Here is a 17,165-nt window from a genome sequence, read left to right as displayed (position 1 = left end):
CTTCCTCATGGCCTCTTTGTTCATTCACTCGCTTACTCATTTATTCATTCATGCATGCATGCATGCATTTGTATGAAACCCAGCTTATGTGTCACAGGCTGACTTTCACTGAATTATGCTGAGAAGGTTAATTTGTTCCAAACTCATTTTTTCCCCACACACTCAGAAAAGTTAGAATATAAGTTCCAAGAGGGTAGAAATTTTTATCTGATATTTCTGTATCCCCAGTGCCTAAATCAGTGCCTGGCATATCGTAGATGCTCAGTATATATTTATTGAATGAATGAGTACATCGAATGAATGTGCAAAAATAGAAGGGATAATATCCAGTGATTTCTCCCATCTTTGGCAGTGTTCAAATTGGAGGCTGGAGAACCATCTGTCAGGGATGCTGTGAGCACGGTTTTCTGAATTTGAGTAATATGAATAAAATATAATCCCTCTAGAGAAGCACACACTTCACTGGAGAACACTGACAGAAAACCAAATAATTACAATGAAACAAGTACCAGATTTGGAAGCATGTGCAACGTGCCAAGAGATCACAAGAAAGGAAGGTATAGCACTGCTTGGGATCACTGGTGCCGGCTGCATGAACCAGCTAACATTAGATCTAGGATTTAATGAATGAACAGGAGTTAACTGGGTGGAAGCCAATGCATCTCAAACAAAGGCCATAGGAAGCCCATGCTAAAGGGCATGGAAGCCTGAACAAGCAGTGTCTGTTTCCAGAAGGATGAGCAGTATGGCTGAAAGACTTGAGAGAAGCTGTGGAGATAAGTGAGGAATCGCTGGTAAGAGGCCTTGTGTGCCTGGCCAAGGAATGTGGGCATTCTCTTGGAGGCAATAAGGAAACACTGAAGGTTTTTAGTTATAGGAGGGACAAGATCAATGTTTTTCTTTTGGATAGGCAGCCTAGAGTGATGACAGTGTGGGAACAGGATAGGTGAATGAAAGCGGAGCAAGACTGGAGGCAAGAAGACCAGTCCAGACTCTCCCAGGACTGGGGTGAGAGGCAATGGAGACCTGAACCAAGGCAGTGGGAGAAGGGCTGCTGGGGAAGGCTTGGATTTCAGAGGCACTGAAAGGAGAATCCATGTAAGTTGGAGACCAATAGAAACAGAAGATGATGGTGAAGAGGAATGAAGAGGCCTAGCAAGGACCACACCACATCAGGCCCCTTCCTCCACTGGCCCTGCAAAGTTCATCCTGATCCTGAGATCTCCAGGCCCCAAGGAATGGAAGCTGAAGGAATCAACACGAAACCATCCAACTTAGATATCTTCTTAGCTTTAGGACTTCCTGTAACTGTGGGACAAATGGAACCCAACCAAGGCCTTAGAGTGTTCCTCAGTCTAGTCAAGGGAATAACCATTTGTGGATTCAGTAGACCAGACTGTGATAAGTTCTGGAGATGCACTGATGAAGCAGGTCTGGTCACCCCTCTGGAGTGACACACAGAAAGGTATATGAGATCAGTATCTAAATGTGAGCAAAGGGTTTGGGGATTTATGAACACTGCCTAACGGTTGTGGAGTTAGACATCTCAGATCTGTTTCAAATGACCGCACAGTTTCACACAGGAAAAAATGAACCCATGGAACATATTGCTCCTAAGAAATAGTGCTAGCTAGAAAGATAAGAATTACTTGTAAAAGATCCAAAATATTGAGATTAACTTCAAGTTAATTTAGAGTAGCTACAAGAAAGCCTGATGCTGTTCATTGATTCATGAACGAAAGTATTTGTCGAGCACTGTGATGTGCCCATCACAGTTGTAGGTTCTTTGAAGATCATTTCTGCCTGGACGCATTCTCAAATTTATTGAGTGCCAAATATGTGTCACGTTCCATTCTAGCTGCTGGAGATTTAATATTTAATATTACATCTCTCACCTGGACTACTGCAACAGCTACCAACCTTGTTCCACCCCTTATAATCTACGCTCCACAAAATAGCCAGAAAGTCTCTTTAAAATGTAAATCAGATAGATCACGCCATTCTTTGTATCCTCTCTCTTTCTGTGGCACCTCACCTCCTACTGACTTCTCGTCTAGCTTCTAATTCGCTGACCTTTCAAATCTCCTACCATTTTGTTTTGCTCCATCCATATTCCACTCCAACCTAGATGAAATACTTGGAAGTTTCTAGAACAGGCAAGCATGTGTCTTAGGACTTTTGCATCTACTGTTCTCTCTACTTGGAACAACCTTACCCTAAATATCCACAGAGGTCACTTTTAAGTTTCATTCAGGCCGTAGATACCCCTCTCTGAGAGACTTTCCCCCACCCATCTTATCTAAAGGTAATCTTCCCCTCCAGTACTCTCTTGTAACATCACTTTTCATTTTCTTTATAGCCCATATGCACTTGATGAAATCATCCTTGTTTTTGTTTGCTTGTTTACTAGTTTATCATCGAATATATACTCCATAGTAGCAGGAATCTCATCCCTTTTGTTCACCACAGTATTCCCAGTGCCTTGGCTAGTGCTGGCAGAGGGAGTACTCAGTAAGTATTTGTTGAATGGATGCAAAATGACTCTACAGGAGTTTTCATTAAGTGATTCTGGAAAGATGCATCTAGGAAGAGACTTCAGACTTCCTGGCAAGCCTTATGGGTAAAGCCAATGACCTCAGAGTGCAGATAGTTTTGTTCATTCTCAAGAACTAGTGGGACCACATAATGTTTGGACAAAAGTCATGAGTCTAATTCTAAACACAACCTCCTCTCTCAATCCTAGTCCTCTCATTGGCACCTCACTTTTCCTTCAGAGTATGGCATAATGATAATCAGCATTTATACTGCATCATTCATTCAATAAATATTAAGCAATGCTATTTGCCAGGGGTTTACAAAGACCTTCTCACTCACAGGATCTTATTTAATCCTTCTTGTGAGGATGATCGCACAGAAGAAGAAATTGGGGCTCAGTTTATTGCTGAGTGTTTCTATGCCAATAAATAATGGAGCCAGAACCAAACTTTGGTGCTCTGAATGCCAGATGTCTCCTTTCAGCAGGCTGAAGGAGTGTGTTATGTCGGGAAGGGCCAAGAGAAAGCATCCCCTGCAGCTGAAAGGAAGTCAGGGCTGGAGTTAGAGGAGCAAGAAACCCAGGGCAGCCTCAGGTAGACATTGTTCCTGCCCTTCCCTGTTGCCAAGAGAGAACCACCTGGGCTCTATCTTTTGAGGTTACCCATGGGGGAGGCTGACATCTTCTGCCTTGTTGCAAAGCCATCAAGGGATGCTGGTGATCAGCCTCCTTTATGTACATAGTTCTCATACTATTCTCCAGAAGCCAGATGTATTTTAATGCCATTTAATTTATTTTAATTTTTTAAATGTTGAAATATGGAATTAAATCATATCATTGCCTGACTGAAGAACAAATAAAACCTGGCAAGCAGTCAAAGTCATCTCTCTGAGACAAGTCTGGTTAGTTCTCTTGTATAATCAACTCCAGGGATGCTCTGGGCCCTCCTGTTACAAGGGGGTGCCAGGAGCAGATTCCTCAGACTCCCAGCAGATCTAGCTACTGTCTTCACAGATGTGCTCTCCCCTAATGATTTCCCCTTGAGGTTGATTCCTCTATTAGTTTCTTTTCAGGGGCGAAAAGGCACTGGCTCAAGAGGATTCTTCCTGTCTCACTGGGGAGGGAGTACAATGGTATGTTTGTGGTAGGTGGAGCATCTGGAAAGCTGCTGAGCAGAGTGGTTTTACTAGACTCTCAGCAGAATATACATGGTTCTAAACACATCTTTTCTGGGGGCTCTATGAAAGGCAGAAGTGCAGGAGTTGAGATAGGATGTCTGGAACATTTGGGAGCCTAGAGCAGTACTAGTCATTCTGAGAATGCCCTAGAATACTGCAGTGGGAGCTGACTGGTGACTGCACATTGAGGAGTGCCAACCTGGGGCCCTTGGGGCACTCTAACCAATTTAGGGCAGCTTACAGGCTGGACAGCTGAGTTGACTGGCCAAGTTGATCTCTAGATAGACTCAATGTGATAACAGATACACTAGAGGTTTCAAGTTACAGTTGGAAGTTTTTGAAATGAAAGATACTGTCAGCACTGAAAGTATTCTCAGCAGTAGACAATCTGTATACTATGAAACAAGACTCACAGAATACAGAATTGTCAGGTCAGGGAGGAGCATAAAAGTCAACACATCCAACACAAATTCTTTTGATGGATAAGGAATCCAAGGCCCAGAGAGCAGAGGTGAGTCTCACCTGTGGTTGTCAGAAGTGACAAGAATTAGAACATAACCTTTCATCACCAATTCGTTGCCTCCTCTGTTACACCATTTTCCTGTCCCTGGTTTGAATTTTGACTCCACCATTGTCTTATTTTTGGAAATAGTATAGATCCCCTTTCTTGACCTTGTTTCACCTGCTTCATGGGTGAGGGAGTATATTCACTCCATTTTTTCATTGAACACCTACTGTATTTCAGGCATCATGTGACATAGAGTGGGAGACAGAAAAAGCACTTGCTCCGGGAGGGATGGGAAGCCACATGCAAAAAAAAAAAAAAAAAAGCATTTCAGAAAGTGTAAAGGGCTAATGAAAAACAGATGTCACGTTATTAAAATTCACAGGAGGAAGGGACAGCTTCTCCATAAAGCCTTCCCATCAGGAAGAGGCATTTGAATTGAACACTGAAGAACAAGCAGAAGTCTTAGGGGAAGGTAAACTGTGAACAAATGCACAAAGGCAGAAAGGGCAAGGGAACTGTAAAAAGTGAGGCTAGATATGGAGTGGGGCACCAGCCCATACAGGGCCTTGAATACAATGAACTGCAAAAAATGGAATGCCCTTCAAAGTTTTTTGTGCAGAAAAGTGGTAAGTTTACAAAGGCATTTTAGGTGGTGAATCTTGTAACTGATTAAAATGAATTGAAAGAGGGAAAGGTTGAAGTTGGGAAGATGGCAGGAAGCTGTTTTTTACAATATAATAATAGTAACTACTTCGCACAGCCATGGTAAGGACTAAATGGGAAAATCAAGGTAAGCACTTTGCAACAGAGTAGCTGACAGATGGTAAACACACACATATTATTATTATTTTTATACAAGAGGTGATAAAATCTGCACTTGAGTCATGGTGTTTGAGATGAAGAAGAGGGGCACAGGCTTATAAAATACATCAAGCAATACTTGGGGAACAAGGGAGATGAGTTCAAAGATAAACTTGGAGGTTTCAAGTCAGGGTGACTGGAAGTTTGTTGGTGCCATCAAGAGAAAGTGGGAAGTCAGGAGGAGAAGCTGCTAAGGACAAAGATGATGTCAGGTTAGTAAAAATTCAGGAGGAGTTAACAGGACATCTTGTTGGAGATATTTCCAGCCATGTGGAAATCAAGACAAGAAACAAGACATCCGGCTTGGAGAGCTAGAGTCACAGACTCTGGGAGCTATCCACACTGCAGTAACAGCACAAACCATTCAGGGAGACTGCCAAGGGATAATGGAGAAAGGAAAAATTGGGAGAGAGGAGAGAATCTTGGAGTGGAAGTGGAAGAGGGGCCATGTAGAGGTAGTGAGACCTACAGAGCTCTGTGTGAAAGAAGTCAAAAGAGGAAAGACTTAAGGAGCTAATTGTCAATATTATCTGATGCAGGGAGGGAGAGAGACAGAGAAAGAAAGAGGGAGGACAGCAGGCAGCTATTTGGAATAAGTCATTATATTTTGGGGAATGAGAAGTCCTTGGTGGATTAGAGTTGGGGAGAAGGTGGAGAAAAGTGGGAAGTGAGTGGATGAATGGTGAGAAAATAGGGACAAATGATCAAAATTTCAAGAGTTTGTTGAAGGCATGATGGGGAAAGAGTATAATGGGGAAAAGGAATTAGAGAAGTGATACTCTTTTTAAGATGGGGTTTGTGGAGGGAGAGGATTCTGTATTGAAGGAGAAAGACACTTCAGATAAGAGATGGAACTGGGGCAGTTTACCAAAGTAAGGCAAGGGTGAGCTCCTGGGCACTGCAGGAAATGAAGCATTTTGTTTTTGTTTTTTGTTTGTTTTTTACTCTAAGATTAGTGACAGGGAAGGATGAGGAACCCAGTGGAGAAATCAGGGTGCAAAGGAAGAATGCTGACCAAGCTCACACTGTTTGGTTTCATTCTTTTGGACTTTGAGGTCCTCTCCTGTTGAGTGATTTGGAAATTATCACATGGAAGCCATGGCAGGAGCACAGCTTCTGGTCCCACTTCCAGATCTAGTCCCAACATGACCCAGCATTCCTGAACACAACTAGGAAAGCCCTATTTGTCATTCCAAATATCAAGGCAGTAAATGCTATTTGGTCTGTTCCAAATTATATATAGATGAAACAGAGCTGTTTTCTTCTTACTAGATGTGATTCTGTATGCCATATCCAAGTACCCTGGATTCTAGAATTAGCTTTTATTCACTCACCATATTATTTTTAAATACCCATGTACATACACATGTGAGTCTCCTATCTAGATGTCTTGCTCTATAGTCTCCATGGACCTAAATTCTTACCCTTCCAGGCTCCTTCTTCAGGCCTGTCTCAGCCTTCACGGATCTCTCCATCTCAAATCTTTGAGAGTTTGCTTTGCTCTGCAGTTCAGTTGGCCAGGAAATATGTCTTACACTCTGTGGAGCCCTTTCTCTTTTCCCCTAAGGCATCTGCCCAGTGTTGAGTTTAGAGGGCCCATTCAAAACACTAATGAACAACCAAACATAAACCAATCTCATTAGAGAAAATTAGTGAAACGCTTTCCTAGAAGGGTATCTCTGGTTTGTGTGGAGTCCTAATTAGGGAAAAGAGGTCAGGCTGGCAGGACCAGGGGAAAGCAAAAAGAGAAAGCAGATAAGCTGTAAGTCTGCCTTTTTTTATGGTCCAGGACACAGAGCCCTCCTGCGCAAATAACTCACAATCTTCCTGTACCCAGCTATCACCAGACCATCGGCTGATAGAAAAGTGCAAGTTAACTCACTGCAACCTTGGCATTATCAGTACTGCACATAGCTCTCTCCAGCACAAGCCCCATCCTATAAGTCCCCAGCAAGCCTTTGTCCCCTTGCAGTCAGCTCCTTCTTCTCTTGCTGACCTGCCTGTTGCTTCCTTGCAATCTATCCTCATACTTTCTCTAATAAATCTGACTTTTTTTTTTTTTAACCTACAACTGTCTTGGTAAATTCTTTTTACCTCCCATGCAACACTGCTCCAAGTAGTTGCTACCCATGACAGTCTGTGCATTGAAACAGAAAGAGGAAACCCCTGCCCTCACCTTCATAGGCTGCCAGGACCATACACCTGGGTTTCTATACAGTTCCTCTTTACCTCCCTCTCTCTCCTACGTTCCAGTTTCAGTACACTATCTAAAATGCAAGTCTGACTTTTCAAATCAGTAGTCAACATTTTCCTAACCCTGCATTGGAAACTCAGTGGAAATTCTTAGCATGGAGTACAAGCCCTTCAAGGTTTGACCCCTATGCCTTCTCCAGACTCAACTCCCCTGCATTTTAATCTCTGTCTTCAGTCATTTGGAAGAGCTCTTATCTATGGTAGGTCTTTACATACTAATCCCTTCACTCATAACACTTTCTCCCTCCACTTTCCTCTCCTCTTTTCTTCCTCTCCTCTTTTCTTTCACCAAAGCTAACTCCTACCCATCCTCCCTTTCTGGGCTTAGCTGTCCCTACAAATCCTCATTAAGCCCCTAGGAAGAGGTGCTCCTCCTATATGCTTCCATTATCATGGGGTTTACCCTCTACTGGCAGAAATCACTTTATACAGTAATTGTCCATTCACTAGTTGGTCATCCTTGCTGGAATGTGTGTTTATGAGGAAAGAGGCCATTCTATTTTATTTGCCTCTCTACTTAGCACATGCCTGGCAGAGTAGGTGGTTGTTGAATATTTATTGAATAAATGGCTAGCTGAGTGAATAAACGAATGATTTTTCTTTTGGAGTCCAGTGTTTTTCTGAGCCTCATCACATATTTGAATCTCTTAGGCAAAGCAATCAAGCTTAAGTGAAGGGGGTTATTCCTTTTTTTAATTGTTTTTTTGAGATAGAGTCTCGCTCTGTCACCCAGGCTAGAGTGCAGTGGTGCGATCTCGGCTCACTGCAACCTCCGCCTCCTGGGTTTAAGCAATTCTCCTGCCTCAGCCTCCCGAGTAACTGGGATTACAGGTGCCTGCCACCATGCCCAGCTAATTTTTGTATTTTTAGTAGAGACGGGGTTTCACCATGTTGGCCAGGCTGGTCTTGAACTCCTGAACTAGTGATCCACCTGCCTCGGCCTCCCAAAGTGCTGGGATTACAGGCGTGAGCCACCGCGCCCGGCCTATTCCTTTCTTTTTATCTAATCTCAATAGTTTGAAAAGAAGTCCAGATGTGTGACACATTTCCCAAATCCTGATCATGGGCAATGACTGAAGCATGAAGGCTGGGGAACATGCCCACTATCAGTGCCCATAAACAATACTAACAACTGTGCCCAGAGAATGCAAAAGGAACCACCCTTCACAGGCACAGGGCAGGGCTGGGGGAAGAGGACAACCTATCAGCTTTAGGGTCCCATCTCTTGGAGGAGCACAGGGCATGGAAATAGTTTTAACAGGGTCAGTTCAGTAACCATATTCTCTCTTCTTCTACCAGGAAGCTGTAGGTGGCAGTGTAAAGGAGAGCTCAGAAGAGCAGGAACAGAGAAGGAAAGAATGTAATTATTCCTCCAATTCCACTCACTCAACCAACATTTACTGGGTACCTATCCTATGCCAGGCACAGTGCTAGGCCTTTGAGACACAGTTTCCTCCCTTTGTGGAGTCTGTTGTCTAGAGGTGTGCCTGGCATTACTTAATCACATACATAAATTTAATGTGCATCTTTAAATTACTTCAAAAATATAACTTTAGATTATGAGTGATTATGAGGAAAGGGTCCATTCTATTTTATTTGCCTCTGGACTTAGCACATGCCTGACAGAGTAGGTGGCTGTTGAACATTTATTGAATAAATGGCTAACTGAATGAATAAACAAATACTTTTCTTTTGGAATCCAATGGACTCCATGGCCAAATATGGCTTGGCTGTGTCCACATCCAAATCTCATCTTGAATTGTAGTTCCTATAATCCCTACGTGTCCTGGGAGGAAGCCAGGGAGATAATTGGATCATGGGGGCAGTTACCCCCATGCTGCTGTTCTTGTGATTGTGAGTTCTCACAAGATCTGATGGCTTAACAAGGGGCTTTTCCCCTCTTTTCGGCACTTCTCTTTGCTGCCGCCGTGTGAAGAAGGACGTGTTTTCTTCCCCTTCCACTATGATTGTAAATTTCCTGAGGCCTCCCCAGCCCTGTGGAACTGTGAGTCCATTAAACCTCTTTCCTTTGTAAAGTACTTGGGTATGTCTTTATTACCAGTGTAAGAACGGACTAATACAGATGTATAATAAGCAGGGATCTGGCCTAGTCAGGGAGGATATGAAAGGCTTCCTTGAGGAAGTAACTAGTGAGCTGAGAGCGAAGCTTGAGTAGGAGTACTTTAGGAGTATGCTGGGAGAAAAATAAAGGATTCCAAGTGTAGGAAACTGCATGAATGGCCTTCCCTTCTCCATCAAGTTAAAGAAAGAACCACTTCAACCAAGTTCAGTTCTATAGGCCTTATCTGCTTCTTCTCAACCCAGTATCTACATTTTATTTAAAGAAAAAGGAGGCTACAAAGTGGACTTGTATGAGGGGACTGCTGCTGGGCATTGTAGATTGCAATGAGGGGCTGGGTGATCAGTCGACATCTAGTTACCTAAGCTCTGACCATCAGCCATCCTCCTTTGGAGACCTGCAATGCATGAAGGGGCAGGTTCCTCTCAAACTTGGATCCAGCCAGTGACGCCAGCAAAAAGAAGCCCCGGCAGGAGGCCAAGAGCCCATAAAGGGTGAACTGATCCCCCTATTTCAGGAAGAGCATGGCGCAGCAGCTATATTTGAAAATCGAGGTAAACAAGAGCTCAGCTCAAGTGGATGGGGCACGACAGCTGTGGAAGATTAATCACACGCCGCTGCAAGTCACTGGGTCGCCAGGGGCCGAGGAGGCTTCCCTTTTGGTGCCCCACTAGAAGGCCGGATGTGTTCCTATCACGTACCCACATTCCACCCTCCTCAACTCCCTCCTCCCCCTACCCCCTTCGGGTGTTTCTTGACCACCCAGGAGCTTGGCAGTGCCTGCTGCAGTCTACGTTTCTGATAAATTGAAACCAATTTCAATTCTTCTGCCCGGGAGACCTAACCGCCGAATGCGTTCAGAGGTTTGTTTATTAATCGCCAGGAAAGGAGAGAGAGAAGAGAGAGAAAGGGGAAAGGGGGAGAGAAGAGAAGAGAAGGGTGGGGGTGGGGGGCGAGGGGGGGGAGAGAGAGAGAGAGAGAGAAAGAGAGAGAGAGAGAGAGAGAGAAACAAGCTGCGATGAGCAGGTAAATTTATGGTACTGCATTAAAGGCATTTCTTCTATTTAACCCCACCCCGCCACCATAACCACTACCACACGGTTAAACACAAAACACAATGAATTAAGACGAAAAACTGCTTTTTCCCCCGGAGCAAATTGCTTTCATCATCTCTCCCAGTGGCTTGGGTCCTCTGGGCAGGTCAGCCAGGGCCTGCAGGAGCAGCAGCGCTAGCCTCTGAATGAGGGCTTTGGCTCTGTGTGTGTGTGTGTGTGTGTGTGTGAGAGAGAGAGAGAGAGCGAGAGCGAGAGCGTGTGTGTGTGTGTGTGTGTGTGTGTGTGCGCGCGCGTGTGTGTGTTGGGGGATCGGGGGAAGGTTAGTTATATATTTCGATTCTTTCCAGCGAGCCCCAGACCACGCACACCACCAGGGGCTGGAGAGTGCAGGACTTGAGAAACCCTCCTTCTTCCCCGCCCCCTTGGCCCCAGCGGTCGGTGCGCTGGGGCTGCAGCTCCCGACCCGCGGCGGTGGAGTCCCGAGATTGGGGTGAGCGCGTGCGTGCGTATGTGCACGCGGGCGCGCGCGGAGTGGATAACCAGCTTCCCTGCTAGCCCCCAAACCCAGCGGACACTCACAGCACCAGAAGCACAACACGCCCTGGCCCAGGCGGCACACATATGCCCACATGCATCCAGCACACAACACAGCAGTCAGTCTCCCCAAACAGCACCCGCTACCAACCCAACATGCTCACGATCCGACTGTAAGCATCTGCCCAGGCATCTATCTCTCTCTGCCCCTCCCCACCCGGCGGCACCCTCCCGTGGACACCCACTCTGCCAGATCTGCCCCCCCAACACCGCATACACAATGTACACTTTCCAGGGCACCCTCCCCCCACTTCTCTTGGCACTAAATCCACAGGAAGGTGGTTCATATGAATGATCTTGAGAAATAACTTAACCCCGTTATTCACAATCAGGGATCCTCTTAGGGGCATCCCAAGCCCCCCAACCTCTACCTCCCATGGCTCGGCTGCCCGCTAAGGGGGAAGGGCAGGAGGCTCACCCCATTACTCACCGTTTCCTCTCGGCCTCCCGAGCGGAGTGGGCAAGTGAGGGGGGTGAGGAAGGTACGTGATGCCCCCGCCACCGGGCGCCTCACCGGCCGCAGCGGCTCATCGCCCCCGCGGGCTGCCCGCCGGCCGCAGCCGCGTCCGGGGCATGTCAGTTCGCCACCGCCCGCCCGCCGGGGTTCGTGGGCTCGCAGCTGTCAGGGAGCTGCCGGGCAGCGCATCTGGAGCGCGGGGTCTAGGCGGGTGGGTGTCTGGGGCCAGGGCGAGGGGCCCCGGGAGGGGTCCTTCCGCGCAGATTTCAGAAGGAGGGAAACCCCTACCCAGAGCGGGGGCTGGAATATACGCCTGGGAGAGGCCCGGAGTCCCGGCCGCGGGCGGCGGGGGATTCCTGCCAGGAGGGGCAGCAAGGCGAGCAGCCCGGCGCGCCCTGGCGGCTCCGAGGGACCCGGGTTCGGGCTTGCGGTCGCGTCGCCTGGGCTTTCCCGGGGCTGGGAGCGCGCCGGCTCTCCGCCTTGCACGCTGTCACCGCGGGAGACGTCTCGGCCTCGCCGCGCGCAGAGGGGACGCGCGGAGAGGCTGGTTTCTGGGCGAGCGGAGAGCTTTGCCCATTAAGCTGCCGCAAGAAGCCAAATCAAAAAGCCAATCTCCAAGCCTCCAAACGGAACGTCACCCTATCAGCTGGGAGAGAGCGCCGCACCGAATGACAAGCCGTGCATATTTATCCTCACGCGCCGAGGGGAGACTCTCAGAACGCTCCTCGACCGGCAACGAGGAAGTCGAGCCCGCATCCCGCAACCCGTATCCAGAGCCCCCGAGGGCCAATTCAGATCGAACCCCTGCCCCGCGTCCACCCACCCCAGTCGTTGGATCCTGGGGCCCGCACCTCCCGGCCGGCAGCACATCAAAACGGCGGCGCCTCCTGACCTGGATTCCGCCGAGTTGGGAGCTCCAGGCAGCAGGCGGGCGCGCGGCACCGGCTTTCCCCTTGTCCTCAGGAGACGCTGCCTGCAATTCCGAAATTAAGTCTCCACCAAACACATCTGTGGTTTTTAAATATAGCAGGGAACTATTACCCAGGCAGGGTCCACCCAGGCCTAGGGGAGGAGTTGAGGGGGATGGAGGTTGGTAGTGGAGGGAAAAGAAAACTCCTTTTTTCCCCCTCTTTTTTCTTCTCGTCTTGGTGCACAACCCAGCCTGTCATTTTCTCAACCCAAGTCAAACAACAGCTTGTGAGAGACGCTTGGGTGAGCTCTGGTATGTTGGCGTTTCGGGTTTTTAAAGCTAAAAATAAGAGGGGGCTGCCTCCCAAATTGCTGCTTACTCTGGGCCCGGAGGCTGGAAGAGAGATGATCCTTTGATGCAGCAGCGGGACTAGGGCTTGGGGCTTGGCTCAGGCGAAGTGTACACACGTAGCCTTAAATCTGATGCCTGTAATTTCTGCTATATTTGTCAGGCTTGGTCCTAGAGGCATGCGGGGTGGGCAAGCCACTCCTAAGAACGGGGTTTCAAGCCCTTAGCTTATCGGTGGCATTAGGCAAATCTAAAATGAGCCTGGTGGCTGGCCCTTTGTAGCGATGCCAGTGCAGAAAAGTCAGAACGTAAGGGCAGGAAGTTGTTCTCTCAGGCCTCTCTGCTGCCTGAAGCTAAGTGTGAGGGACCGACAAATGATACTACTACTTACCAAATACCAGCATCTTTTAAGGGCCAGGAGTGGTGCTAGTGAATTTGATTGTATTATCTCATGCCATCCTACTAAAACTCTGTGAGCTAGGTACAATTACCAACTCCATTTTTCTGTTGAGGAAATTGAGCCTTAGGTTAAATAACCATCCCAAGGCCATGTGCAGCAGAACCAAAGGTTGAAATAAAATGCAACCAACTGGAGTTGTGCTGACACTTCAACAGTGTGTGTGACTCCTGAGATCCCTGGCTCCCCTGCCCAGCTGCTCTGGAGCAAGGCTTGGTTCAAAGAGATTAAGTGGGGTATAGAGACTAGGGAATCTCTAAGCCTGAGATGGTAGGAGGTTTTTGCTGGTCCTTTGACTCAATGTTCCTTTAGCAAGCTGTGTGGTGGTTTCTGGCCTGAGTCCTGAGTCATAGTCCTGGATGTGCTCAGTAGGAGTGCTTTCAGACCCCTGAACCTTTATGGGTCTTGAATTTCATTTAAAGTTAGGGCTGGGACTGACTTTGAAAGGTTTCAATAGCTTCTAAAGTTGTGGGATCTCGGGATATGTCAATTACTGGGACTTACCTTGTGTCTGTTTCCATGGAGAGTCACAATGCTGAGTCTACACAATGAGAGTCTACAGTAGAGACAAAGAGATGGCTAGTGGGCATATAAATTGATACAGTTTTTAGGAGGGCAATTTTGAAAGATACATCAAATTCTTTAAAAATGTGAATGCCTGTGACCTAGTAATTTTACTGGAAGAAAATTATTCTATGGCAATCATTAAGGATATGCTCAAATATTTAGTTACAAGGATATTCATGGTAGTGTTTATAAGAGTGAAAAATTGGAAACTGGAAACATCTTTTTGTTGTTGTTGTTGTTGAGATGGAGTCTTGCTCTGTTGCCCAGGCTGGAGCGCAATGGTGGGATCTCAGCTCACTGCAACCTCTGCTTCTTGGGTTCAAGCAATTCTCCTGCTTCAGCCTCCTAAGTAGCTAGGATTACAGGCACGTGCCATCATAACCGGCTCATTTTTGTATTTTTAGTAGAGATGGGGTTTCACCATGTTGGCCAGGCTGGTCTTGAACTCCTGACCTCAAGTGATCCGCCCACCTCGGCCTCCCAAAGTGCTGGGATTACAGGTGTGAGCCACCGTGCCTGGCCTAAATTGGAAACATCTTAATTTTCCAACACAACAAACTGGTGAAGTAAACATGTTTTGTTGACATAATGCTGTATTCTACCACTGCAAAAATACCGATGTAGCATTCTGTGTACTGGCATGGAAAGGTTTTTATAATATATCGTGGACAGAGAGAAAAAAAACCCCAGAACACAACATGTGCAGGGCCGGCGGAGTGGGAATGAATGCCCTGGCAGCATAAAAACACCAAAATGGTACTGGTTATCTCTTGGTGGTGGGATTTCTGGTGATGTTTTTTCTCTTTAGATCAATCAACTTTATTGAGGCATAATTTACATACAACAACTCATCTTTTTTGTGATATATGCTTTATAAAGGCATCAAAAGCAAGGTCTAGCACACAGGCTAAATGACTATCTCAGTAGTGAGGAACATGAATCTGCAAAACTATCCCAGTAGTGAGGAACATGAATAATATTTCAAGATACCTGCAAAAACTAACTGATGATATTAAAATATCTAACATTTCTAATGGAGATAAAGTTACAGGTATCCAAACATCACTGCTACTACTAAAAACTCGCCTGTTTTAAGTATATAGTTTGATAAGATTTTATACAAGTACATACATGTAGAGCAACAACCTCAATCAAGATATAGAACATTTTCATCTCCCCCAAAAGTTCTTTCAGGCCCCTTTATACTCATCTTCTCTTCCCACAGGCAACAATTGCTCTGCTTTCTGACACTATGGATTAGTTTTGCTTGTGTCAGAATTTTATTTGTTTGCTTGTTAATATCTATTGATATGTTTTCAGTGAACATTACCTATTCACTAAAACTGAACCAGCAACAACAACAGAATTGGTCATGTCATTTTTTTATAACTACCAAACAGAACAGACAGGAGCCTTGTCTTCCTCTTGTCACCTGTCACAGGGCAATGCTGGGGGGAGGAAGGCAAGAGGTGCCAAAGCATGTTCAACCAATGCGGTCGGCAGAGCTGACTTGCATGGGTTCCTCTGAGTTCTAGGTAGACTGAAATAGCAAAGCCCAACTCTGCATTCTGGGCCTCAGTGTCCTCACCAGTCAAATGAGAATAATAATTAATTAATAATAATAATGCCCACCTCACGAGGTTGTTGTGAAGATTCAGTGAGTACAGCCCAATCCCCAAATATATATCAATTCTCCTTCTCCCCTACTTTTTTCTCCCCCAACCCTGCTTCTCTCCCATCTTAAGTTCTACAGCCAACTTTCATGTGGCCTATGAAGTCTCAGACAGCTTTTAATTCTGGACATTCTCACTTGTTTTTTGTTTCTCCCCACTAGATGCCTACAGGGTTGGAAAACATTAAATGTAATGACACCATACTTCCACTTCTGCCATTGTTATTTATATCTGGTTGTACTGGAACCCAAGGAGATGTTCACGAGAAAGCTGGAAAGCAAGCTATGTATCATCAGCATTGGGAGTAAAGAGCCACAAACCTCCTTTGCAAGTTGGGAGGAAACTTAGGACCCAAGAAGCTGCAGGAATCAGCCCAGTCATAGAGCTTGGTAAGAACTAGACAGACTCTTTTAAAAACAGACTGAATTGTGTCTCCCAAAACTTGATGTTGAAGCCCTAACCCTTAGTACCCAGAATGTGCCTGGGTTTTGAGATAGGGTCTTCAAAGAGGTAATAAAATTAAAACAGTGCCATCAGGGTGGGCCCTAATCCACCATGACTGCTATCCTTATAAGAAGAGGAGATTAGGACACAGACAGACAGAGGGACAACCTTGTGAGGACACAGTGAGAAGGCCGCCATCTGCAAGCCAAGGAGAGAGAAATCAAATGTGCTGACACCTTGATGTGGGAGTTCTAGCCTCCAGAACCGTGAGAAAATAATTTCTGTTATTTAACCCACTCAGTCTTCGGTATTTTGTCATAGTAGCCCTAATTCTGTGAGTCCTTGTCAGAGAATACCCTTTCTGCAGAGGCTGAGCAGCAAGTAATAGGGCAGATGGGATGAATAGCGGGAAGGGACCACGTGGCTTCTTGGTGAGGCCCCAGTATTTATCATTATGCTGCAGAACTCCACAAGTTAGTGCCTCTCTAAAAGCGGGGCCTCAGGCACTTCGCAAGCAGCAGACCTGCCAGTCCTGGCCACCAGTGGCACTGCATCCCGCACAAGCCATAGTGTCTCTTCTCACAAGCAACCTAGGTGCCAGCATTCCGCAGCACTTGGAGTATACAATCTGATAGCAGTTGAGAAACAAGAGCAGTCAAGTTGAAGCTAAAGGTAAGTTCTGGAACAACTCTGTTGGGAAGATGGAAGTTTAGTAAGCCCTGTCTGATAATAGGGTATTTAGTGAGACATAATTCTTTCCTATGAGTTATATTATTTTTAATCTCGTTATATCTTGTATTTCAAAAATTTGTCACTTCAGTATCATTTCTTTTTTCCTTTTATAAAGTTTATTGCAGTAGGATATACATACAGAAATGTGCACAAGTCATAACTATAGCTCAAAGAATTTTCACAATGTGAATATATTTTATTTAATCATCATCCAGAACAATAAATATTACCAGTACTCCAGCAGCTCCCCTCGTGCCTCTCCCAGTCATGCTTCTTCCTCTTCTCCAGAGGGAACGGCTCTCCTGACTTCTAAAATCACACATTAATCTTATGTGACTTTGAACTCTATGTAAATGGAAGCAGATGGAAAGTACTATTTTTGGGGGTTCTTTGCCCAACATAATTTTGGTCATGTTCATCCATATTGTTGTGTGTAGCAGCAACTTGTGATTTATCATTGCTGTATAGTTTCCTTTGAATGAATATGCAACTCAACTTTGTACTCTGCTCTTGAT

The 17,165-nt window shown here is 45.9% G+C and overlaps 1 protein-coding gene across 10 annotated transcripts in view; it reads right to left on the bottom strand.

Moving 5' to 3' along the window:
- Positions 1-12,501, bottom strand: part of LOC105472909 (solute carrier family 8 member A3) — a 141,489-nt gene extending 128,988 nt beyond the window's left edge. For 5 of the 10 annotated variants that reach the window (XM_011726505.3, XM_024790076.2, XM_011726514.2 and 2 more), the window contains exon 1: positions 11,493-12,064. The gene's annotated coding sequence lies outside the window, so the exon portion shown is untranslated. Of the gene's footprint in view, positions 1-11,492; positions 12,066-12,411 lie in introns of those variants that run through there. The other 5 variants (XM_011726511.2, XM_071099964.1, XM_011726508.3 and 2 more) reach the window with 4 other exon arrangements.
- Between the last annotated feature and the right edge of the window lie 4,664 nt (positions 12,502-17,165).

The sequence above is a fragment of the Macaca nemestrina genome, chromosome 7, assembly GCF_043159975.1.
Source record: "Macaca nemestrina isolate mMacNem1 chromosome 7, mMacNem.hap1, whole genome shotgun sequence".
In the NCBI taxonomy this organism is placed as follows: domain Eukaryota; kingdom Metazoa; phylum Chordata; class Mammalia; order Primates; family Cercopithecidae; genus Macaca; species Macaca nemestrina.
Note: the sequence above shows the minus strand (reverse complement) of the source record. Positions and strands in the feature narration are given on the sequence as shown.